Below are 19,924 nucleotides of genomic sequence, written 5' to 3' on the forward strand. Positions count from 1 at the left end.
ACTGTGTACTGCATGGGAGTGTGAGAAAATTATGAGATATGTGATGATGTGTTTCTGATACCGAAGATTCCCTCATGCAGCCTCCCTTGGGGATATAGTTTCCAGGGCCCAAGCCCCTTCTTTGTTACACCTGATAAAGTCTCACATGTTAATTATTTAGTTACTGGTGCGACCTGGAACATAGGCTTATAATGAAACTGCCTTGAACACGTTTCCGTGTGTGACACAGAACACTGGCGTTTTAACGTCTTTTCTTCCTTCATATCAGCAGTTATTTTATGGACTAGGCTTTGTAACAAAGGGCACTGGATTGGTGAATTATTCATGTAATCTGCATTTCCGGGCTGCTGTGGATAATGGACAGGTATCATGTCACCTTTCACAAACGTCTCACAATTAGGAACTATATATCAGTGTCTAACTTCTGTGTAATGCTCCCCTTCTAAGCTAGTTTCATATTTTATTTACAGCTTGGTAGCATTTTTAACTTGGCTGCCTATTTCTCTCACTTTCGATTCCAAGGCTTTTGCTCCACTTAATATAACCAGGAACATTTAAATAATAAGACTCCCTCTCAGTTTGCTAAAGGCAGTCACTCACTGTGGCTGTGTTTTATTCATTCAGCCATTATGTTAGTCAATTTCTTGATTTAAAGAAACCTAGGATGAAATGCAGCTGTAAGGAAACCATGATATAAATCTGTTTTTATGACTTGTTTCGTTCACAGGGAAAAAACTAAAAGCAAATCTTCCCGGGGCCTGACACAAGTTGTAAACTGTGGGCAAAGTTAGCCAGTTAAAGAATGTGACTGACTTAATAGGAGCAACGGAACATTTCAGATCTCCACCGACTGGAGTGGAAATGTTTCTGGAATTAGGAATAAAGCCAGGGTGAGCAGCTCTGTTTGGGCCCAGTAAGAAAAATTAGGTAAGAAAATAAACCTGGGATTGGTAACCCTGAAGGACTAATGAGAGAACATAGCCACAAATTAAACACAGAGAGCAAACGGAACCTTTGGAATCCTGCAGTCCTGCCTTTCCACATGATCCTACTGGAAACTGAGGCCTAAGGCATGCAACAGCTTGCCCGCCATCCCCACACCAGTGGAAAAGCTAAAAGCTGGGTCAGCCGACTCCTACGCCAGCACTTTCACTGCTCTGCAGTGCCACGGATCATTCTGGTCACCTCTCTGGTATCCACTCACCTCTTCCGCGGCCATTACTTGCTGTTCCTTGGGAGAATCCACCCTTCCTCATTCTCAGTTATGTGCGTTGTGTGGAATCATCTCATGGCGACTCTAGGCGGGAATGTGATGAACTAAGTCCATGCGTGAATCCATTTCCCCAAACAGATGCTCCAGGAATGGCCAGGTGACTTTAATCAGACAGTGATTCTGTCTGAACTCGTGTAGGTGCTGTTGGAAGAGATTTTCTGTCCCACTAGACTGGGCGGTTTTAGGCAGTGAAGTCTGCAGCTGCTCCAGATATTTTGCTATCCACATGGAAGAGGCTGGAGCCACAGGTAGGGGAAAACGGATCACGTGATACCCGATGGTGACTCCTGCAACACAGAAACACTGAGCAGAGTGAACAGACCTTGGTTAAGTAAACCCCTCATTTATCTTCTAAACTAGGACAACTTTGAGAATGACGCCGGGCAAGACGAATGCCGGACCAGACAGGATGCATAAACAGGACTATCCTGGGCAAACAGGAACACATGGTCATCCTGTTCTAGAACAGCATTCACTGTGCTGCTAGATTAAGCCAGTTGAATTAAGCTGGCACTCTCTTTGACCTTTTTAGCCTAGGTGACCGTGAATTCACTTTATTGTTGAAGCCAGAGCCAATTAGGCTGAACTTGCACAGGTTAGTTTTAAATGACACAAATATGCTGCTTCCTTTCTGAAGCAATCCTTTCCAATCTTGTCCTATATCTTTATTTAAGTTTGTAATGAAAGGTGACCATTATATGCTTTACTTTTAATAAATGTTAAAACTCTGTATTTAACCTTTTACTTCAAATAATTAAAACTATTACTTGTAGAACATTTACAAATAACAGAGCACTTCCAAGTTGTCTTATTGACACCAATACCCCTGTGAAATTGCTATCACCCAAGGTTTGGAGAAGTTGAAAAATTCACCCAGGTCCACAGGGCTGATGTGGCAGATATGCAGTGGGGATTCTGCGGTGGGGGTGGGGAGAATCCCACAACACTGAATTTTATTGTTTGCCAGTGTCTGTGTTGTAAGTATTCCAACAATGGCTAATTTCAATGCATCAACCCACCATCCTCAAGTGTGGAGTTGGGAAGAGATGCCCTGGCTCTCATGAGCCAGCTCTAGTACCCCACTGCATGAAACATGAATCCAAGACTTCTGACTCTTTCTAAATTCATTCTTTTTCTGTTCTAAATGTTTGGTGTGGCAGTCTGCATTCTGAATTGTGCTCTTTTAACAATGGCAGATTACTGCAGGGCTTCCAGCCTTCAAAAGAGATTTCCCCAGAGCAGAACTGCCATGAGCAACCCAGTCTAGACTTGTATTTCCCAAGCCCATCTCCACTGGTGCCCACCCTTAGCAGGAACCACCCCTGGGTGTTTAGCATTTGCTCTGCTCCCCACTTGGATATGGATACTTCCCTGCCCCTCCCATCTTCTGCTCTGATTCTGCTCATCCTGCAGCTAGTTTAAGCGACTTGTCGGGACCCGGGATTAGAGGCAGTAGGATAGAAAGGTATTGTCTCCTTTTACCCCAGAGTAAGAAGCCAAGACCTTGGCCTAGAGTCCTGCGGATTGGATTAGTGACAGCAACTGTCTATGCTACTCTGGTCACTGCTATCAGACCTAAGCCCCCACAGTGAAGGGGACACTTACAAAGTTTGCTCACATTCATGATCTCATTTGAAGGTACTGACTGGATAGTGTACAAAATGCTTTGCCTCAGCAGAGAGAGTTTGGAGAAGAGGTGAGTCATGTGAAAACCCTGGTGGCAGCAACCTAATTTCCAGTCCTGGGGCTTAGGGGAAATCAGCCAGGCTTTATAGGGCTTGTCTTACAAGCTCAGACCTACTGGTCACAAGCAAAGCCACAATAACTTTAATTATCAAAAATCTTGTAGCCACTGAATTGCATGGTAATAATTTTGCATCTTTGATATCAGGGTATATAAAAATTCTTCTTGTAACATTTCAAATTAAATATTTGCACTGTGACTGCTATTTCCTCCCCGTGAGTTAGGGAGGAGGGGAGCAGTAATGACACGATGGCATTGACAATGGCTAAGCCTACCAGGTCAGTGCTCACTTGTCCACGCTAGAAAGATCATTTTAAAAAATCATTCAGGGTTCCTTTTGGAATGGATTTTTATACTTATGCTTGAACACAAACACGATGGAGCATCTAAGCATTCCTGTAGAATAACTTAATGAAGCAGGTTTATGAAGAACCGGGAAGCTGCCCTCTCTCTCCAGGCTGTCCTCCTGCAGGGAGGAACAAATAGTCCTTTTCCAGAATGATTCAAATATGGAAGTGGGTTTGTGCCCCCTCTAGCTTTTCCTCCAGAAGAAGGGATGGTGACTGTGCTTCATACCACTTTGCCACATGTGAAGAGAGCAGAGATGAAGTGAATCAACCAAAACACATTTTTGGGTGTGAGGGTGAATGCGCTCATGAAAGACATGTGGAGCATAAAGTCATAGTAAAGGTCATGGTCCCAGTTCCAGGTCAAAGCTTGTGATTTTCCAAGGATAAATGCTGGGTAGGGTGTGGAGAAAAGGGAACCCTCCTACATTGTGGGTGGGATTGTAGTTTGGTGCAGCCATTATGGAAAACAGTATGGAGATTCCTCAAAAGACTGAAAATAGACTTATGATATGATCCAGCAGTCTCACTCTGGGGCATATATCTGGAGGGAACTCTAATTCAAAAAGATGCATGCACCCCAATGTTCATAGCAACACTATTTACAATAGCCAAGACATGGAAACAACTTAAATTCCATTGACAGACAACTGGATGAAGTAGTTGTTGTATACATACACAATGGAATAATCCTCAGCCATAAAAAAAGAATGAAGTAATGCCATTTGCTGCAACATGGATGGACCTGGATATTGTCATTCCTAGTGACATACGTCAGAAAGAAAGAAAAACACCACATAATATCACTTATATGTGGAATCTAAAAAAAAAAAGAGAGAGACACACACACCAACACACACACACAAATGAACTTATTTGCAAAACAGAAACAGACTCACAGACATAGAAAACAAACTTATGGTTACCAGGGAGGAAAGGGGGGGAGGAAGGGATAAACTGGGAGTTCGAGATTTGAAGATATTAACTACTATATATAAAATAGACAAACAACAAATTTATATTGTATAGCATAGGGAACTGTTTCAATATCTTATAGTAACCTATAATGCAAAAGAATATGAAAAAGAATATACGTATGTATATATATGACATGAACATTATGCTGCACACCAGAAATTGACACAACATTGTAAATTGACTATACTTCAATTAAAAAAAATTAAAAATGGAAAAAAAAAAGCTTGTGATTTTGTCCAAAATAGCAGGAAGCAATCCACTGCAGTTTATAATAAAGACTTACGTTGGAATGGCTAAGCCTGTAAAAGTTCAGAAGAACTGGAGATCAGAGAAGAATTTGCAAAGAAGTGGAGACTGAAGCTGGGCCTTGAGAGCTGGACAGGAAAAAGAGGACATTCCAGCTAAACAGAATGAGAACGTTACGTGGGACACAGGGAGGCATGAATGTCTGGAAGGGAAGGTTTCTATGCATGATGATGGCTAAGCAGCCAGGGTTCTCCCAGAGAAAGTGAGTTGTTTACAAAGCAAGTTTCTTGATAGAGGAGGTGTTAAGAGTTCAGAAAGGGAAGAATAAGCAGATCCTGCTGTGAAAGATAATATGGCAAATTCAGTCACCATTAAGTGGGAATCAACTACAGCCAACGTGTATCAGACTATGACTCAGAATTACACTTCTTGGAACACCTGGCATCCACACATACTCAGTCTGAAAAGGCCTTCCGATATTTTCAGCTGATGACCAAACTGGATTAGGCACACTAACTTGATTTGCTGTATAGTCGATGTTGTCATTCAGATGACCCCTGAAGAAACTAGACATGATAAATTCATGATTTAAGGTTACAAACTCTATGTGGCAGGTATTCTAGGCCTGAAGAACAGGAAGAAATGAAAATTAATATTTCTAGGCGCTTATATGTCTGCATATTTCTAAAAACTTGATGCGGCTCTGATAAATGAAGGACAATGGCGGACATGGTGACCTAAGATGCACCCGTTGTAACAGAGCCCCTGTGAGAGTGAACATTTCCACTAGTCTCCCTTGTAGGAGGTGGAAATGACCAAAAGTTCTGGATCTCTTTCTAGCACCGTGTGTCAGTTTGACAGCGTTTAAAGTTTAAAAAGCTTTAGCTTCCTCACATATAGAAACAGACTGATAGGCCCCTCCCATGCCCCGCCCCCTGATAAATAGGCCCCTCCTAGGGAACTGAGCCCTAGAAAAGGAAGCAGCTCACCCAAGGAATGTATTGAGTGGAGCCAAGGGACGTGTCTCAGGGAGAAGCAGAGCCAAAGAGCCAGATGTTCTACCCAAAGCAACTAGAAAAGAGGGGAAACCCCAGTATACACAAATATCAGACACTGGGGCCTCATGGCAGGTAAGCTCTACTATTTGTGAGAAAATTTAGCAAGCCATCAGAGGAAGTTCGGGAATCTCCTCCCATAAATATTTAGGAATTTTTAATGTGGTATTTATTTGGTGACAAGAAAATGGGAATAATTAACCCTTTCTGTTTGTTTCCCGCTAAACTTCTGCTCCCAAATATCTTTCCATGAGAAGGTAATTTCTAAATCTTATTGTCGAAGTGAAAAAGCCCAAAGTGGTCAAGTAAAAACTTTATAACTGAGTGAAAAACAGCAAGAAAAGAAAATGCTTTGACACATGTTGAAAATCTTGGCTGCAAAAAACAAAGTGTCTGTCAGGTTTCCTTGGAGAAGTGGGAGGTTTACCAGGAGAAGGTGTGTGGACTGGGAGCAGATGTGGAGGCCTCCAGGAATAGTGGCTGCCCTGTGCCGGCTCTTCTCCCATCTCTGTCTTGTGGGCCGGGCACCCCTGACTTGTCCTCTCCTCTCGCCTGACCAGTTTGACTTCATCACAGTTTCTGCTCTCTCATAACCAGCTTGCACGTGGCTTTATGGCCTCTCAAGCCCCTCTTTAATTAAGACCCTTCAGTTCCATCTTTCTCATATTAACCAGCACACTCTTGTTGCACTTGAAACTCTTGGGAGACTGAATCTGACTGGCCCAGGGCACCTGTTGATGCCAGGTTATATTAGAGGCCATTGTCTGGCCAGTGCATGGTTGCCCTCAGGTCAGATGCTTGCCACTGATCCAAATCTGCAGGGCAAATGAGGAATGGGAGATAAAGGGAGGTGGTCAGGGCATTCCTCATCAGAAATGGCTGGGGCCCGGGGCAGGGGGGGGGGGCCTCTGATTGCTATCTCTGTTAAAAAGTAATGATAACTGGCTCTTCTTCAGAAGTAGCAAAAGTGCTCTTAAACTGCAGGTTGGGGGCATGTTTTATGATTTTATTTATTCCACCATTTATTCATTCCCATCTGTCTCCTATCACAAAAGATTTGAGGTGACTTACAAAATCTATATACAGGGATCACATGATTGAGAAATGTAGGCAAATTCTTATTAAGAATAGGAAAATTAAAAACTGGGGCAAAATGATCACCACAGGGTGCATAACATTCAACATTAGAAAATTGCTAAAGATGGCCCTTGAATTTGTTTCTAAACCTGATACCTGACAAATGTAATAGCAAGTGGCTAAATACAAGGGGAAAGTCCTCACAGAAAGTGTCATTTATACTCTAACAGGTTACTAGCCAAGCCTTTGGAAGCCTGTCCCTCCTAAGGGACAGATTCTCCTCTTTTTTTTTGATAATTTATGGGCCACCTTAATGAGGAAGGAGACTCTAGATTATGTCTAAAGCCTTCTGCTGGTCCTGATTTCATAACAATGGTTGTGATTTCATTGAGCAAGCAAGAGAACAAATAACTAAGAAGGCATGATTTTATGTGGCTAAAACCGACTTCCAACATAATTTCATTCCACTGAAGCCTTAGTCCCCAAACTCCTCCAAAATTAGAGACATCATTTGAAAGGTGAAAAGACAGATTATAAAATCCTCATTTCTTTTTTATTGTGCATTGTAAGGCCAGAAATACACAGGAAGGCTGGCTCAGTGATTTTTCTGTTCTCCGATTTTTTTGCCTGTAGCATTTCTGACAGCCTCAGATCTTCTGAAGCTCTGTATTTACTTTTCTTCCTTCTTTTGATTATAGAATAGCAAAAAGTCCTAGAAAGCTTGGTCCTGGTGCATGACAATGGAAGAGCTCTATCCTGGAGCACCAGGCCTGCCCGCTGGATGAGACGTGTGGTGGGAGCTCTGGAAAACAGAATGGGCTGTTCCCTTTCAGACTGGAACTTGGAATCATTCTACTTAAAAGGACAGCTGTCATTTAATATTCATTAAGCAGCCACCATATTCTAAGTGCCATACGAAGCATATATGTACATGACATTTGGAAAGAGGAGACTAATTTTTTTATAGGAACCAGTTACCACTGAAGCTTGATTTGGAAAGCAGTAGAAGGGATTCTGGGTACTTTACCTTTTGCTAACTGAGAAAAATGCCATGTGGATTGCTGAGATGGTGATCCTGAAAAACCATTTACAATATTCAATTAACAATAATTAAGGCACTCAGTGGGAAGCTCCTTACTGACTTGCTAAAGAGCAAAAATTGGTCCTTGGAATTCCCGGTGGATGAGAGAAAAGATAATAAGTACCCAAAATATAAAGACAATCAAAATGAAACCAATTATGACCAAATTATATTACGCAAATAGACACACAAGTTGAATTAGGAATATGTAAGTTTTTGACAAGAAATATTAAAAAGAGATATAATAACATTTTAGCCATTAATTGATCATCTAATCTAGTTTAGTTCTGGGAAGGGAGCTGGTTTATAAACCTTCAAGTTTTACATACGTTGATATGGGATCACAGTCTATTATAACAAACTCTTATTTCTAGGAGCTGGTAAAGGCTCATTTTCTGTTAATATAGTTAATAATAAACCATAATTGATTCTATTACCAATAGTTTTAAAAAGACAGTCATTTAGTCCATCTTTTCACAATCACATACTCACAAAATATTAATGCTAATTTGATTTACTATATTCAACTTTAGTAATTTTAAACTATTCTCCATTAGCTAATTTTCTATGGCATTAAAACAGATTCTTCATTTACGTTTTTTTCCTTGCATACTCTCTTACTATCATTTACTTCTCCAACAGTAACCCCTCCTTCATATATTTGAAATTGCACAATCAACTCCAGACTTAAAAATAATCCTTCAATATTCAGTTCAGGTGTAAGTCAAGGATTACCTCTATATACTTGTAAATGTAGTAAATCTAAAGCATGGGAGACTTGCCAGATTTTAACAATACAACCTCCCGGTTCATATGTGAATATGTGTATAATCATATTTCAAATTCACTAATATTTAAGTCTAAAAATCTAACCAAGTTTGATCTCTGGCAAGGATTAAAAACTATGAGTGCATTCACCGTTATTCATGCAAGTATCAGTAAAAGTTCTCTTGCAGATCCTCTGGTCTACTCCTCAGTATGTCCAAACCTCTGTCAGCTCAATTAAATCTTTGCTTTTTTTTTTTAAATTGAAGTATAGTCAGTTTACAATGTTGTGTCAATTTCCAGTGTATAGCATCATGTTTCAATCATAGATATACTTACATATATTCATTTTCATACTTTTTCATTATATATTACTACAATATATTGAATATAGTTCCTAAATCTTTACTTTTTAAAACTTCATAAGTCTGTTTGAAGAAAACCCTCATATTTATTATCAGAGGGTTTAGCTCAATCAATCCTTTTGTATAAAAACGACTGTAAAGAAGACATAAGTCATAGCTATCATGCAGATATAAACATACGTCTGTGTAATGCATATATAGAGACATATATGTGTATGTATATATAAATGTTTTTCAAAAACTTGAGCATACTCTTCTGTGGCCTGCTTTTTTTCTTAATATGTTGTAAATATCTTTTTATTCCAATGAACAGACATAAATGTTACCAATTTAACGGCTACATAATAGTATAGCTATCGTTTACTTCATTTGATCAATCCTCTGTTGGCCAACATTTAGGATCTCCAGGTTTGCTTGTGCATACATCCGTACACACTTATCTGATTGTTTCTTTGGGATGAATTCCTTCAGGTCATATGTTTAAGCCTTTAACTATTTATTGACAATTTGCCCTCCAGAAAAATGGTTTCATTTTGCATTGCCATGAGCAGTATATGAACACATCAAATAACCCACATCCTGGACAACTCTGGTTTTTCCTTATCTGATAGATGAAAAGATGTATCTGGTTGCCATCTGTATTCCACGGTTACTAGTAAGGATGAAAATGCTTCTGTATGTTAAATGGTCATTTCTTCTTTCATAAATTCCCAAATCATGTTATTTGTCCACTTTTATATAGTAAGGATACTGACCCACTGTTAGTTACATCTACAGCCTTGCAAATGCTTTTCCCAGTCTCTATTTGTCTTTTAAATTGTTCACAGTATTTTTTCTATTTTTTCATGCTTGTTTTTTAAAAAACAAATACTCTTAGGAGCAGTTTTTAACAAATTTTTAAAAATCCATTTGGGAGATATAGAAATTTTGTCAACTTTAAAAATAGTTTTTAAATGGCTGTAGTTTTCGGTATGAATTTTGGAATAGAAGCTCTCTTACAGTTCTTTCATTCACTGACTGTCTCTATGTGAAAGCACTAAGCTAACCATTGGGAATGGGGGTACCAGGATAACCTCCCAGGTTATCCCTGTCTTCAGATCTATGCAAAAGAAACAAAATAACAACTACACATGGTTGAATATGAGTGAACAGAAGAGGGTAGGGTAGTAGTAGCTTTGGAGTTCAGAGTTTGAAAAAAATGGTTGTTCAGCGGAACTTGTGGGAAGATGTGTGATTGTTGGTGAGCAAGTTGGTTTGCTTTAGTGGCATGACTGGTTTAACTTGGGGATTAAATGAGTGCCACCCTCAATTACCTCTTGATTCTCCTTTAGGGTATGTATCTATTCTGATCCAGTGATGAACTCTCAGTTGTTTTTTTTTTTTTTTTTAACTTTTTTTGTTTGTTTTTGGGGGGAGTTAATGAGGTTTACATATTTATTTTAAGAGGTACTGGGGATTGAACCCAGGACCTCCTGCATGCTAAGCATGTGCTCTGTCACTGAGCTATACTCTCCCCTTGAACTCTCATTTAGAGCAGAGTACAGACATGGTCCTTCTAACCTTGGCCATCAGGATATTTTCTCTACTCAAATAAAAGCAAGGAACTGATCTAACACATTCTACTAGGAAGAACGTCGGCTGACTGCTAAGATTGCCATCAAAATCATAGTTTGCCAAGGTGTAAGCTGACCGCATCCTTTATAGGCATGTGGATCAGCCAGCTGGCAAGCCCTGGCCACCACTCTCCCTAGGCAATCAGCCAACAAGCCAGCACTCCGAGCAAGATTAATTCCCACTGTAATATTTATTTAATTTTAGTTTTTTGAGGTGTTAGCTGCATTCTGTTAATTGGGACCTTTTGCAAAGTCTTTCAGGCACTTTGAAGTGCCTGTTCTATCAGTTTCTGGTGAAAATTTACAGTCCTGTCACATGTGTCTTCAGCAAGAAATCTGTACAAAGACTGATGCTGATTTTTTTTTTTCTTTATCTAACAGAGTAGCAGAAATGAGGAAGGGGAACTGTCAGTCATTTCTAAGGATGCCAATTTTCACTGCTTGACAATCTTAAATATAAAATTCCAGCCATTTGATGATATGTCTGTGTATGGCCCATCCCCCAGATCCGATGATAAGTGTGGAACAGCAGGTTTAGGGCCCTTGGCTCAGGCATGATAATTTAGGAAAATAGTTAGCTCATCAAAATTGGCTGGGCGCCCTGTTTTCATATTATCCAGACAGAAGTCACTGAACCACAACTTTGCTGCTTAGAAACAGGCACTAAAAGGGAGGGAGTCGGGGAACTATGAACAGTTAGCCAGTTACCGTATTCAATCACGAAGTGTACTTTACACTCAAGGATAAACTGATACATGTTAAATTATGCCTGAAGAAAAGTCTGGAAGAGCACTCAGGAGATCTGCTGGCTGAACTCTGGTCTTCCCCAGCCAGGTGACCTTTATTTAGCAAGACCCAGAACTCTTTGAACCAGGGCTTCTTTCCATGTGGAAAAGAGTCCGTGTAGATTCCAAGTTCTAAAGCTCTATGCTTTGAGTACTTGATTGAAAAGCATATTAATCATTTCTATGTTCAGGTACACCCTACTTTAAAAAAATCACTCTTTAAAACTGTAAACTTTTGTAACTCATTAAGGAATTACAATCTTTTGGTCTACACAGGTGGTTCAGCAGAGTCTACTCTCCGTTCATCTTAAGAAGTTCACATGCTCAAAATGGGCACTTGAAGTCAGAGCACAAATACCCACCAGATAAGATAACAGAGGCCCAGAGCGCTGTGAGGTTTGGAAAACTAGATGTGACCCTTTCCAGCTCCTTTGTTCTAAGACTGACTCCACGATATCTGCTTGGAGACTGCAGGTTGGGATTCACGGAGCAAATGAATGAACAGGAAGATTTCCAAAGAGAGAGATGAAATGGAGGAAATTCTAGGCAGAGAACAAAATAAACACAGATACAGACCCAAGAAAGTCTGGGCAATATTTGAAGAATTCCTGAATTCAAACACCTAGAGGCAACAAATCCAATCTGTTTGCAATCCAGGTTAAGATATTAATTTATCTTTTCCACAAATATTCATGGAACACCCACTCCAAGCACCATGCTTGGTGATATAGGACAGCTAAAGGTGTCTTTGAAAGTTCAAATAGAAATTTAAACTAAGCTTTTAAATAATAAAAGAATGCACATTTTGCACAAAATATGAAAGACAGAGGAAGACAAAGAGCTAAATTAAAAATCACCTACCTTATTTAAGTTTATAGACTCGGAAGGTAATATTTTGTCTAGCACACAGAGTCAAAGATATAAATTTGGATGAATACAGAAGCAATCACTGATTAGCTCAAAGCAACATTTAAATTGATCTTTCCACTGAAAAGGCATTAGAAAAAGCAATCTTAAAAACACCTGTTTAGATGCACTAGCATCAACAATTAGGTTCTTTCGGGAATGAGTTTTCAGCTGCCTTCACTCCAATGAGAGGCAATAGAGCTTAGCATTTTTATTACCGTAATCAAGAACATTTAAAGGGGCCAGAGAAAATAATCACACCCACCTCTTAATCTTGAAGAAGAGGCAAGTCCCTTAAGCCATTCACTTAATTAGCATGGGCTGGGCTGAGGGAGGAGACACTCTAGGATTCTCTGCTTGACAATTTCTCTTTAAGAAATCTGGGCTCTAGACTTTAGCATAAAAGAGAAACTAATGTTCAGTCTCAACCACGTGACCCAAGAAGGCCCAGACAGTGAATCTAATGGGCACAGAGGTGGCAGAGGAAGAGCTGATGCCTCCACTTAGCCTCTCATCTATAGTGACTGGTGCCTTCCCCAGGCGTCAGTTGAAGTCACTAAAGCTGGCACCGCACAACTCCAGGGAACGGGACTGTGGTTCACAGAGATGTGATGGGAATGTCAAGTGGGAAAGCTTGGCTTTACTCCTGCTGCCCCCTCCTCAGATGACTTTCTAATTATAATTAATATTAACAATAATAGCTAACATCTACTGAGTGCTTACTGTGTGCCAGATGCCATGCATTCGATGTGCAAAATCCCATTGATTCCCATGAGCAGGTAATAGTAATATTCCCATTTTGTAGATAGTAGAGTGATCATACAGCAAATTTATTATCCCACGTGGGCCACTTCTGAGAGACAAAGGAGGTGCTATTACTAATGACACAGGGACAGTAGGTATAAACCAGAGCCAACTCAGGTGAAGCAGAGCATGTGGTCACCCTATAGATAAGGGGGCTCAGGTGCAGAGTCAAGATCAATGTCAGCCTCAAAATGTTTCTACTGAACAGCTTTCATCTTTGTGCCAGGCCTTGCTCAGCTTCAGTGTTCTTATCTATCAAATGGAGGTAATGAAACGACTTCACACCGTTATATAAGGATGTAATCAGGGCAAAGTACTTACACTGTGGGTAGGAGCTCAAAGTCCTAGTCACTTAACCTCGGGTCCCCTCTCCAGTCTCCCTCTAGAGTCCAGGCCTCTTTGGGACCTCAGGCCAGCCCCTTCACTTCTCTGGGCCTCAGTGGTCTCATTCATGAATGGGGTTGAAGTAAGGGCACAACATCCCTTTTAACTTTGCCCTTCTTTCTCTTCTGGGTCCTCTGGAGTTTGTTCACTCACAGCAGCAGAAGGAACACCCCTCTCCTCTGCTTTTAGTTCGGAGAAGGGCTTCCTTTTGTTTTTGCCTACCTTCATTCTTTCGTGGTTTCTCCAGGAGGTTGAACACAGTGGCTGTGGGAAGACTTTCTCTCCTCTGTCCTCTTCTCTCCATTGCCTTTGTTTGTGCTGGAGCTCCTTATGTACATTGTCCCTCAATGTAGGACAGAAATGCCAGGCAGCAAGCTGACAAACTGGACAAGGATTCCCATTTGGATCTGTTCGGGTAGAATATTTTCCCCTGCGACGTATCACCTTGTCCTTTCTTGGGCCCACCAAATGTCTGTACCAGGAAAACTAGGCCGCAAACTGCATTCAGAGATCACACTACAGTGCTAACGCAAGGACCGTGTCTCCTAAGAATAAATGCTGGGATGGAATTGAGAATTAAAAGCCTTAAAGAAGCAAAGTCAGTGGGAGGTGGGAAAAGTACACAGGGCTTGTGATGTGAGACAGTTCCTTGTTGTCACCCCAGATCCTCAGGACAGTGCAGCCTCCAGAACAGGCAAGGACATTTGGATGTGCCCTTTTCTTTCCTTTATTCCTTCCTCCCTCCTTCCTTATTTCAAAGTTGTTCATTGAGCACCTACTGTTATACTCAGGAACTATGCTAGGCTCTGAAGGTTGGAATAAATGGTCTCTCTGCCTTCATAGAGCTTCCACTGTAGAGGGGAGAGGGATGTTAATCTAATTACCACACGTGCCATGGAGGAGAAATACAGGGTGCCAGAGAGAGGTTTGACCTAGTTAGAGAGGCCGGGCAAGGTCTCCCTGAGGAAGTGATGAGGCTCCGGCCCGAGACGGGAAGGATGAGTTGGCGTTCCGGGCAGAGGAAACAGCTTGTGTAAAAGCCCTGAGGTGAGAGGAAGCTCAGCGGGTTTGAAGAACCGAAAGAAGGTCAGAGTGTCTGAAGCCCTGAGAACAAGGGGAGAGGGTGCAGGATGGGGCTGGAGAGGGAGGTAGGGCCCAGATCCTGCCTGGCCCAGGAGGCTGCTTTAAGCATTCAGGCTTTTTCTCAAAGCCACTGAGAACTTTTGCAAGTATTTTCAACAGGAAGGTGAAGGATTAGAGTTTATTTGAAAATGATCGCTCCAGAAAAGTGGATTCAAATGTGGCAAGAAAGGAAACATGGAAATAATAAGGAGTAATGGTAGCTAATGCTTATGGAACCATGGACCAAGTATTTTGTTCTAGCAACTTCATAAACAGTGTCTCGTTTAACCTTCATACAGCTCTATGGGCCAGATGCTATTATCCCCTCCTTCCACCAAAGAGGAGAGTGAGACACAGAACAACCAGGCCAACGTTGGTTGGCTGGTAAGTGCTGGAACCAGGCTGTGACCCAGGGAGGTCCTTCTGGAGGGCCCACTGCTTAATCACTACAGCACAGGGGCTCCTTCCTGCCCACAGGCCAGGCGGGAGACAGAGCGGGGTTTGCACCAGGCTAGTGGCTGCGGACAGACCCTAGAGCTCTTAAGTGGTTAGAATTGACCAGACTCAGATCAGCAGTTGGAGTGAAGGGGAGTCCCAGGTTTCTGTGAGGGTAAGAAGATGGGAGGGGATGCAGCTCGGGGTCTAGAGAGCTTGCGAGGGGCTGGGTTTGAGGTGTAGAGTGTGGTTTGGTGGGGGGTGCTTCCTTACAGCTCGGGATCTCTGGGAAAGAAAGCAGCTCTGCTAATTCACTGTGAGCACTCATCATGTTCTCTTGCTTTCTCTTCCTCTTACTGGGAATTCCATGAGCTCTGCTAAGAACTAACGACTTTAGTTCTCTGCTTTTAAAAACTAGACCTATGCCATTTTCTTTTCCGGCTTTATTTATTCAACTTGATGTTTAATTCTTTTAGTTTCTAAAATTTTTATCTTCACTCTGATGGCATTCCTAGAAATTCTGTCTGAAGATTGCTTGAATTCATATGCTCATTGATTTTATCCCCTGCTTCTCAGAATTAATTTGAGAAAAATAGCCATGTTTTCTAGCTTCCAAACACTATGTCTTCTGCCAACAACAGACATTCTTAATTCTGACCCTGCTCAGCCTTGAGCCTTGGAATATATATGTCACTTTATTTCAACAATGCACTTTAGGTATCTCCATGTTAAAATTTCTTTACAAACGGTACTTGTCTAGCTGCCACCAAAGAACATCTTGAAATACACAGTTACTTTATTCTTGCCTCGGGATAATTTTTGGAAAACTTCCTAAAGAACAATCTTTTCACAGATTTCTGTTCAAACTACTGAACTATGAAGACCAATTTGGCAAAGTTGTTTTTCTCTCTTTCTCTCTCTCTCTCTCTCACACACACAAAGTTTTTAAAAGGAAGATGAAGTCATGTACTATTGCAAAATTTCTTTAAATTCTAAAATGTATCACCAGAAGGACAGTTCTAACAAGTTAGTCAGAATTGTAATTCTAACCCTGTAGGATACCTCTGGCTAAGCTATTTCCCCCTAATAATTCCACAAAAGCAGCAAGACTCCATTTATGGTCCTTTGTGAAAATGCATTGTGAAATGGGGGTTGACCGTACCTTCATTAATTCGTGCAATGATTATTTGGCATTCTCAATGTGCCAGACACTGTGGCAGGGGCCCAGTGATGTTCTAGGAGGGCATAAATTCCATCTTGAATTTCAATCTTGTGGAGGAAATCAGAACTAAACAAGCAATTACATTACAGTTTCTGGAGGAAGAGAGCTTTAAGCTGAGAGCTGAAGGAGGAGAAGCTATCAAAGAGAAGGGCAGAAGAAACTTTCAGTCAGAGGGAGCAGCATTTTCAAAAGACTCAGAGATGAGCAAGAACAGGGTATTAAAAAACTGCAAGAAGTTCAGTAGGGTTGGATCTTAGAACGCAAGGGGGTGGTTGGTGAATGAGACCAGGTCAGGAAGGGTCTTGTAACCATGTTAAGGAATTTAGAATTTATCCTGAGGGAAGGGGGACTCATTAAAACAGTTATAACAGGGAGTGTGGAGAACTGATTGAGGAGAAGCTGCTGTAATACACAGAGAAAACGATGCCTTGAACTAGGACAACAGCCGAGGGAGCAGGTTCATAGGGTAACTGGAAGGCTGGCTGTGGGAGAGCAGGGGAGGGAAACGTGACAGGATGACTCCCAAGTCTTGGGTTTGGCCAACTAGATGCATGACAGAGCCATCCACTGAGAGGGAGAACACTGGGAGATAGGCTTCAGTATGCTGAGGTTGACATACCTGTGGGGCACCCAAAGTAGACGACCAGTATGTAGTTAGTTAGTTAGTTAGTTAAGGGATCTGGACTAAAGATATAGACATGGTAACTAAAGCTAGCTTAAGGGATAGATGAGTGTCCCCAATGATTTTAGCAACATGGAGGTCACCTGTGATTTTGGAGAAGCAAGCTCAGGGGGTGGTGGAGGCAGATGCCAGGGAGCAGAGTCAGCACGGGGAAGGGGCAGTGTAGACAATTCTCTGGAGAATTTTAACCACAGAAAGGAAAAAAGGGGACAGGGGCAGTTGTCTGGCGGTGGTTTAAGATCTAGAGGACTCTGATGAATTTAAATATCAATGATAAAAACTTGAGACTGAGAGAGGGGGTGAGGGTTCAGCAAAAAGAGGCTTGGTCTTGGGGGAGGCTGGGGATGGCATCCAGGGGCTGCGAAAGGAAAGGAAAATGTGAAGGAGTTTGAAGATGTTCTCACTGAGGTTTTTGTTTCTGTTAGTGGAAGGCAAGAGAATCTGTTAAGGATGAGAGGGAGGTTTACAGGATAGGAGGGTAGAAGAGAATGGAGGGTTTTAAAAAAAAAACTAATATATATATATTTTTTTAATTAGAAAAGAAACACATGCCAAGACTGTGAAAATGCTGAGTCTACAGTGAAGTGTCTGTGTTCCACCCCAGCAGCCTCGCTCTCCAGCCCTTCTTTCTGGAGGCAACCCCAACGACCTGTCTCTTAAACCTCCTTTCAGAGGTAGTCTGTGCCCTGTTCTGAACTACACTTTTTCACTTAATATTCTACCTTGAGGATGGTTCCACAGCAGCACAGGTAAATCTACCCCTTATGAAACACACTTTCTTTAACCAGTTCTTGTACTTGATTCTTGGTTCACAATAGGAAAAATGTGTAGTGACGGAACCGCCCTCTTAAGACCCATGGGTCAATCCAAGTGGCCATGAGGTGCCCAGATTAAACATCATTTCTGGCTGTCAGTGAGGGTGTTTCTGGGTGAGGTTAACATTTGAGGCTGCGGACTCGATAAAGGAGATCAGGCTCCCCAGTGTGGGTGAGCCTCCTCCAATCCACTGAGGGCCTGAACAGAACAAAAGGAAGAAATTGTCCTTGTCTTCTTGCGTCACTGCTTGGCCTGGGACATCTCATCTCATCTTCTCCTGCTCTAGGACTGAGGTCGACACTATCAGCTCCCTTGGTTCTCAGGCCTTCAAATTTGGGTTGAATTACAACACTGGCACTCCAGCTGGCAGACAGCAGATCATGGGACTTCTGTCTCCATAATCACGTGAGTCAATTCCTCAGTATAAATCTCTTTCTCCGTATCTGTATGTATCCTGTTGGTTCTGTGACTCTGGAGAACCCAGACTAGTACAATATCCTTGCCCTTTTCTCTGTTGGGTTGTTGGTCTTTTTCCTACTGATTTTTTTTCGAAAATTTTTTTAATCGAAGTATAGTTGATTTACAACCTACTGATTTTTAAGACTGGGGAAGGTTCGCAGGAAGCCAGGAAAGGGCTGAAGAGGGCTGGTGTCCCAGAGAGCCGCCAGGCTCCTCCCTCTCTGCAGCCCAGCTAAGTACAGAGCTCTGCAGGCATTCCTTGATTTGAATAGGTTTTCACTGAATTGCCCATTTGGAGCCCTGGCTTGAGAGTTTTTTCTCCAGAAGGATTACAGTTCCCTGAGGCCATGGCTAACCAACAGGCCTGCAGTCAAAGAAGGAAGGAAGGAAGGCCCCCATTCTTTGAGTTCTATTGTCAGCCTGTGAGTGGGTGGGGGAGATGCTGCTCAAATCCCTGAGTCGGCCTGGGAAGGGACTCGGGGACCTCCTTGCTGGGTCTTGATGTTTACTCTGGGCACCAGTTTCCTGTACTTGATACGAAGGGCGCGGGCTTACAGACCTGGCGCAAACCAACCATGTCAGTTCCGGTAGGTGCCCGTCTCCTGCACACAGACTGTCACCTCGGCTCCCAGCCACTCTCCCTGACCACACCAAGGGCCTGAAGGCAGGAGGCTGAGAATGAAGGGCGGGGCTGGTGCTTCCTTGTCCGGAAGGCAGCAGGCTCCCTCCGCCCTTTTGCATTTCCCACAGCCCTACTGACAGGTTCAGGGTCTGAAAGGTGTGAGAGGCCACTTTAACTCTTCAAACCCTCAATGGGAAGCCAAGAAAGTACCTTTTCCTGGGACAGAACTTGGAGCTTCCTGCAACTCATGAAACGTCCAAGTAGTGTGAATTGTTTTGTTAAACTCTTATCACACATACGAATCATACAGTTAAAATGACCTAAGTAATAAAAGGATAGAAACACATTTCAATCCTTTATTCGCATATGCGATGTGCCAGGTGCTGTGCTAACAGGCTTTACATACATTTGGCCCTTATAGCAACCCTGTATGGTAGTGAGCATTGTTATCCCCATTTTACAGATGATAAAAATGAGGCTTAGGGCAGTGAAAAAACTTTCCCTAAATCACAGGACTGGGAAGTGCCAGGCAGGCATTTGAACTTAGCTCTGTCTAATGTGGAAATGTGTAAACACAGCTTTAGACTACCACGTGCTCCCTGTTCATCCCCGATCTATGCAGCTGTAGGTAGTATTAGTCAATACTTACCCTGAATGGCAAGTACTTCGTATTTCTCAATGCTCTGTAGATTCTTCTTTTCCTAAAAAAAGAGGTCTGCCTGGGAGTTCTGCCCCAGGATACTGAAACTCATCACAGGTTATCAAAAAAAAGACCTACCTTATTAAACCGGAACTTTATACCTGAGTCCAGCTGAGCCTCTCTGCCTAGTGACCAGATGAAGGACTTGCGATGAGTGGATGATTGCTTAAACTACTGAAACAGTTATGAAAAGGGGCATTTACAACTCCTAATATTCAAATACATCAGGCAGTCTAGCATTTTTCAGCTAAACTTTCATAACCATTGCTTTTAGATTCTACTTCTTTAATTAAAAATAATTTCTGGTCCCCATCTATCCAACCCCTTGGCTTGTGAGTGGAGGCTTAAGCTTGGAATCCTGATATCTGTGGAGCTTTGACTTTGAGTTAACAGGTGCTGGGGTACAGACCCACAGCTAGAATTCTGAGAAGGAGATTATTTTC

General features: G+C 42.0%; 1 long non-coding RNA gene across 8 annotated transcripts in view; it reads right to left on the bottom strand.

The window, feature by feature from the left end:
- LOC116278408 (uncharacterized) overlaps positions 1-19,924 on the bottom strand; it is a 127,744-nt gene that overhangs the window by 26,162 nt on the left and 81,658 nt on the right. For 7 of the 8 annotated variants that reach the window (XR_012071446.1, XR_012071444.1, XR_012071448.1 and 4 more), the window contains one exon: positions 1,205-1,560. This is a non-coding gene — a long non-coding RNA (uncharacterized lncRNA). Of the gene's footprint in view, positions 1-1,204; positions 1,561-19,430; positions 19,483-19,924 lie in introns of all 8 variants that reach the window. The other variant, XR_012071443.1, reaches the window with a different exon arrangement.

Source organism: Vicugna pacos, chromosome 3, assembly GCF_048564905.1.
Source record: "Vicugna pacos chromosome 3, VicPac4, whole genome shotgun sequence".
Classification (NCBI taxonomy): Eukaryota; Metazoa; Chordata; class Mammalia; order Artiodactyla; family Camelidae; genus Vicugna; species Vicugna pacos.